This window comes from Argopecten irradians, chromosome 10, assembly GCF_041381155.1.
Source record: "Argopecten irradians isolate NY chromosome 10, Ai_NY, whole genome shotgun sequence".
NCBI classification, from domain to species: Eukaryota; Metazoa; Mollusca; class Bivalvia; order Pectinida; family Pectinidae; genus Argopecten; species Argopecten irradians.
The window spans coordinates 19,734,615-19,741,380 of NC_091143.1; the positions used below are offsets into that span (position 1 = coordinate 19,734,615).

The 6,766-nt window shown below is 35.8% G+C and overlaps 1 pseudogene; it reads right to left on the reverse strand.

The window, feature by feature from the left end:
- Positions 1-2,742: 2,742 nt before the first annotated feature.
- On the reverse strand, positions 2,743-4,163 carry LOC138332590 (uncharacterized; annotated as a pseudogene).
- Positions 4,164-6,766: the final 2,603 nt, after the last annotated feature.

The following is a 6,766-nucleotide window of genomic DNA, read 5'->3' on the forward strand; positions in this document are numbered from 1 at the left end:
CTCACTTTTGCACTGGTCCTCTTTGATAACAGTAGTGTTTAATTCTTTCTGAAATTGGTTTGCAGTTATTGATTAGTCTGTTCCGCCATTCTAATCCATCTCTTACAATATGGCACCAAGGTTCCAATCGAATCCTTCCAGACTTATATACCGTGTCCAATACGTAGATAAGGGAGATTTATTGGGTTCCAAAACGGTGATATTTATCAACAAATCTACGATTGTTCTTGCATTATTGGCCGTAGACTAATCGCAATAGTTTTGTTTGCAATTTTCAATAGTTTGTCTGTGGTAAGATATACCAACGAGGAAAGCTATTCGACTCTATCGGACATTTTGTGTCATTGAAGTCTTTGATTGAACGGCGTGATGAAATGACTCTGATATCTTCGTCTGACTGCAGTAAATATCACTAATAATACCAATGTAGCTTAGTGTAACAAAGAAAAGAGAAAGGACACAACATGAACATACTGCAGACTCCCAAAAAATACAGCCATTGACGCATTGCAGCACATTGCACACATAGGAGGCCGTCCTTTAAACTAATATAAAATAATTTACTATTATAAAAAAAATAAAAAAGAAACTATCAAAAAACAATACTTACTGAGCTGAGTTGTGCTACCATCGCATATGGCAATAATCGCGAATATCGTAAGGTACATGTGTTCAACTATTGTGTAACGTCATGAAGTATTTCTGATAAATTCGCGTTATTTCGTTCTCTCAGAGGAAGGAAACGAAAATATGTGTTTGACTTTTCTTTCAATAATATTTGTGATAAATAGAATTTTACCTTTGTAGTAAAAAAAAAAAATTTTAGCTATTTTTGTTTTAATATTTCGCAACTATAGCAGTGTATCGCGGAATCACGAAAATATTTTCGTTCCGAAAATAACCGGTTTTACCATAAAAACAACGCATACATATGTAGTTACATAGCGTAATTTCAATTGAAAAACTTATGAAGAATATTTTATAGGCTTCAGACTTAAATAGCGTATCATTTCATCATCTGCATTTCCATTTTTGTTATACAATGTATCTGGCCAGGCATTTACACCATAAAAACCATAATGTGAAGACAAATTTTGAAGTTTGAAATATTCTTTGTCAGTTAGGGTGACGAACATGTTCACTTTTTGTCAAGATGTTGCATTAACCCCTTACATCATATATATCTCTGTGATAGCGGAACACTAATGTCATATAGGTTTGTTTCATTTTTACGTAGCTGAAACAGATCGTCCATATCTTATACCTCTCCAGATTGGTACTTATATTTAGATGTGACTTTAGTTTTAAAGGACATCTCTTCCTTATTAAAAATATTTTATCTATAGGCTGATTTACATTTCTGGTGATAATCTTTATTTCCATTTTATCACACGCAGATTGTCATGGATTGATCTTTAGGAACATTACAATTTTTTGTCAGGAGTAACGTGTCAACTGCGAGATAAACTGAACTGGTAATTATCAACATTAGTTCAGTATAAGTTCTACATTTACTCGTTTACAAAAACTTAACTTTAACATTTTGTAGGATCATTTCGCTTTATGTTATAACAGTTAAAATAAATGTCAAATCATAATTAAAACTCTACGTAAAATTCAGATTCGATTAGAAAAAAAAGTATTGTATAGTAATTTTGACCTTTCATTTCGCTATCGAGAGAACTAAGAATGACATGTTAATTGTTTTGCTGCCCCATAACAGCAGTTCAGACATTTGTCTTGTCCGTGTAATTACTCGGAACACGCGAAGGAATCGAACTGTATCATGTTATAGTCCCTTCGCTCCTGGACATAAGACTTGAAATCAAAAGCTGTAATATGTTTGCCCACGATGCGTACTTTTATAGACGATGTTGAAAGGATGCATTTACGAGACCAACATCGTTGTCGTGGACACCTCACTTGCTACTTCATTTGTTCTTTATATTATTTTCCAATGTTTGATTTTTAATAAATCTTTAATTTAACGATTTTTAAACTTGGTTTTCTATTATCAAATAAAGCCCTGTGTATAGCATGTGGTGAATGATATTTAGTGGACTGTGGTATATTTCTATTTCATCGTTCGTGTAAATCCGAGCGGAATATGATGTATATCATCCAATTTAAAGCGTAATCTCACTTTCTATTACAATAGGCGGTGCTATTCAACTCTCAGGACATTGAATAAACACTGCAGCTGTTGATTAACAATATACAATTATCGACTTTTTGTAGGTCAACACGAGGAATTGTTAACCTGAGAAAGGTGATATTTCCCGAGGCCAGAGGCGGAGAGGAATATCACCTTTCAAAGGTTAACAATTCCTCGGGTTAACCTACAAAAAAGTCGATAACTGTTTTGTTATATGAAAATATGTTCATATTGTTTTATATGATACAAGCATTGCTGTTTGATGGAATTCCGAAACTAATATAACACAAATATAACTAAACAACTTAACAAAGAATAGTTGTATAATTGCGAATAGTGTACACTGAAATATATACACTAAACATCTTCAAAGGAGACAGTTTACTGTTTCAGGTTAAAATTGATTGTGACATTGCCACAATTATTAATTGCTGGCAGTTGAAATGGCAAATTTGTAATGTTCATCCAAGAATTCATGGAGGATTCAGTCAAACACCTTGAAGTTGTAGCATCATTATTTGTGGCTGTGGTTTTGATTGGTATGGCTACCTGGTTTTGTGGCAATGGAGTTGTAGCACTATTGGTTTTCACAGTTCGATACTTGTACAGTCATTAGATTTTACATCATCTCCCCAAGAATCAAACTCATTTAACAGCTCATCCACTTGAGAATCTGTTAATAGCATGAAGTCTGCGTTATTTATGTTAGCAGGCCATTCGTCAATATTGTTCTCTTTGTTTTCGTCTTCCTGGGTTCTTGACTTTTTCATTGGTGGTTCAACAGATGAATTTGAAGAGACAGAGGGCCTCAGACTTTCCATGATAGTGTCCGACATGTATTTTTTAATGCCCTGATCAGTACAACCGGTGTAGGTCTTTAAATAATTCTCTGATTTATGTCCTGTCACCCTCATTATATGTCTTCCAGCAAATTGTTTTTTTTGTCAAGAACATGGACAGCTGTAGCCCGTAGACTATGATTTGTATATCTGCGCGACATGCCGGCTCTTTCGCTAATGGTTGACATAAAACTTCCAATGGTATTGTGTCCAACAGGGACGTTGTCATACCAGACAACACCTTTGGGATATCGACTTGGTCTTTGAAAAAAACCTTGTATATTTTTTGGTTCAAATGCCCCTTGTGCCACATGAAGGACTTCACTGGACACATATGATCGTCTGGAACATATAAGAGTAAAGACATACCATAAATAATTGAAAAAAATAGTCTCACTTTCAAAGGTCTTAATAATACTGTCTAAATAAAATGAAAGCTATTTTAACAACATAAACTTTATGAAATGATGCTTGACGCCAGTTTGCTACGCATATTTTCGTGACTTACCTGGCTTAGCATACATACGGCCATCAGCGATGTTCGGGTCGTCCTGGTGGTTTTTTTCGCTTCATTATAAACCATGTACACGTACATATTTCCATGTTCTTAAATTGTGTATGTTTTCACGACCTCTTAATCCAAAAAATAACATCATATCTACAAATACTTTCTGCTGCAGTTTGACACTGTCGCCTAGAGTAAAATAGGCATACATTTTCTGAAGATCAGTCTCCTCAATAGGCGGGTAATGCGAAATGCCTCCGTTTCCTTCACGTTTGAGTTCTTTTGTAGCAGCTTCGAACATCTTATTTGCCTCATCAAATGCTGAATCTTTTATAATATTAAATGGTTTACTATGACTAGATAAGTGCCTGTTTATACCATGGCGAATACCAAACAATGTTGTACGTTGGTATTTTGACCCGTCTTCTTTCCTTACCTCCACATATAACTTTCGCAGCTTCCCTGCTAAATCCACGGGTTCTAGGGAGTCAAACTCACGGACATGTCCCTTTTCTTGTAAATAGTCATGCAAAATTTTAACAGAGGTCTCCGTGGTACGTTTCGTATTTTTGCTATGAGTGTTTACAAGTATTGTCTCCAGATCATCATCGGAAACAGAACCGAAATGTTTTTTATCCATTTCCAATGCAGTGTCGTCTGCCATATTGCTTGGAATGGGTACTGCCCGAGGATCGACAATGCTCAATTTTGATTGGTCAAAAATACGGAAGACACGGGGGGGAATCCCCGTATCTATATATAGCCAGGTTACCGGATTGCAATGTCAACCTCTGAACAGGTGTTCATCGGTTTCAGGTTGACATCGCATTTTGTCAAGACCTGTCCGAGCGGTCTCGACCAATCAGAAAACGGCAAAACTTACAGCCATATAACAATTTGTTTATACCACACGTGGTATAAACTCTGTAAGTAAACTGATTGGCTGACACGGTGAATTTTGACCGAACTACTTGTTTTCAGTGTCACGTCATCATTGTCAACGTCATCAATAATTAAATGACGACATTCTATGTTGTGACCACCGCTTGACGTCCAAAACTGCTGTTGGGAAGCGTATGCGTCGTGGGCGTTGTGTCAAAATACGTGACGTTTTCATACATGTTAAATTTACCTTTAGTACTGATAATACATCTTGACGGACAAGAGTTTTACTTACGAGTTTCCTAGATTTAACGTGTATAAAGCGAACTTGTTCCCGATTGTAATGGCTTGATGACTACCTGGCGGGAAATAGACGATGCCGTGTCGCGCAAATGCTTTTACATGTATACGTGTAGTCCGACATTGAGTTTTATTTTCTGGAAACAGCTATGAAGATTTGAATTTAAGAAGACGTTAAATGGGTATCATTTAACCCTATAGATGTTCCCAATGAGAATAATTTGATATCGATGGATTCTTTATCAAATTATGGCTTTTGAATACTAATTAGTATCTTTTTGCTGATGAAAATATTACTACACCTTATTTGCATATTTCGGTAAATACACGTTACCGTATCCCTAGCGTATAGTATTTCTATCGGCTAAAACGAATATGATTGTGGTAGAAACAGGTCACAATACTCGTGGTTGTTGAATATTGAATTTATTCCACACTCGTAAGTTATTTTTTTAAAAATTACAAATGACACTCGCTAAAGCTTGTATCTTTTTAACTTAAAAAAATAACTCATTCGTGTGGAATAAATTCAATATTCAACAACCACTCATTGTGTAGCCTCTATGAACCATATGTTCACATGATGTGTATCCCACACACCGCCACCGAATATCTCTTATAATTCTGGCACAACAAGGGAATACATGGCAACTCTTAAACAACATCTAATTTAGGAAATTGGACTAAAATTGGACAGATGCAATCTGGTGAAAAATATACGAGTGAAATGTGAAATTATACATGTAATTTGATGTCTTCTGAGCGATTCATAGCTCTATTGGTGCACACTATTTAAGTAGAACCTGTGAGTTTACTCCACATGCAATGCATTTCTATTTCAAATTAAGTGTTTCGTTCTATTAAAATCAATGACAGTTTTATTTCAACTGGAATTAAATTTCACACTCAGCAATACTGGTTGTTGCATTTAATCCCCATTGTGCTAATAAATTATTGCATTCACAGAATTCTATTGCCAGCTTTAGATATGCAGGTTGTCATAATAATAAATTAAATGCAGTTTAGTGGTCTGTTATGCTCGGAATCGCTTCTCTGAAATAGTGAAATTCGAGATGGCGGCCATCTTGATGACGTCATAACCGGAAGTTCATTCCAACTTATGCAATGTTAACATTTTGATTTGTGATCAGTGGGTCATAAGGGTTAAGAAAGATATTGGTTCGGAGGTTTTTGGGGGGTGCATGTGGGACCCTCCTAGTCCATGGCCTATAAGGTAGGCTCAGAGTTCTGTCCCCTAGCCGAAACACACTGAAGTCTATAAAAGTGGTAGCTTATGCTCCTGTTTAGCGCTCAGCAAACAGGGAGCGGGACGACTGGTTCACCTGTTGTCAGTATAATGTGAGCGGTGGGATTTGTTGCTTAGTGTCTTCGGCTGCTTGCTTCAGTGATATTGCACTATCAAAAGGGCAACAGTTTCACTATATAAGACACAACACGAATAAAACGCAGTCTCCCAAAACACGCACTTCTCACTTCACACACGCTACACTGCACATACATGGGAGACCGTCCTTGTCCTTGGCTGTTTATTGGTAGATAAAATACTCAAACAAACAAACAAAATTGTTTTTAACCGTTTTTGGATGACTATATTCAGAAGCTGATGCTATGGCTGTTCCATTTATTGATCTTTGTGATGTCGACACAGTGCAAGTGTTATTGTTATCATTATTGTACCTTTTGCTGTGCGGATTTCTTTTACCCGTATTGAAAAAAAAACAAAAACAAATCCTGAATCTTGAAAAAAATGTGTTGCCAATTACTGGTTTTGTCGTTAACAATGATTATAAAACAAACAATTTCACAGTGCATGTTTTTATTTGGCTCTTGGTATTCTTTAACTTGTCCTTACATTGTATGATGTATTTACTATCAAAGTCGGATCTGAATGAGCAGAATTATGATGCATTATTTAAATATTGACCATAATATTCGATACAATCAAACATCAATACAATCCCGTAAAGGTGTTCATAATGAATTACCTCCCACTGTCTACACTGAACTTTGTAGTCTGTGTAGGAAAATATAAATAATGAATGAGTAGTCTGTATTGTTTCTCAT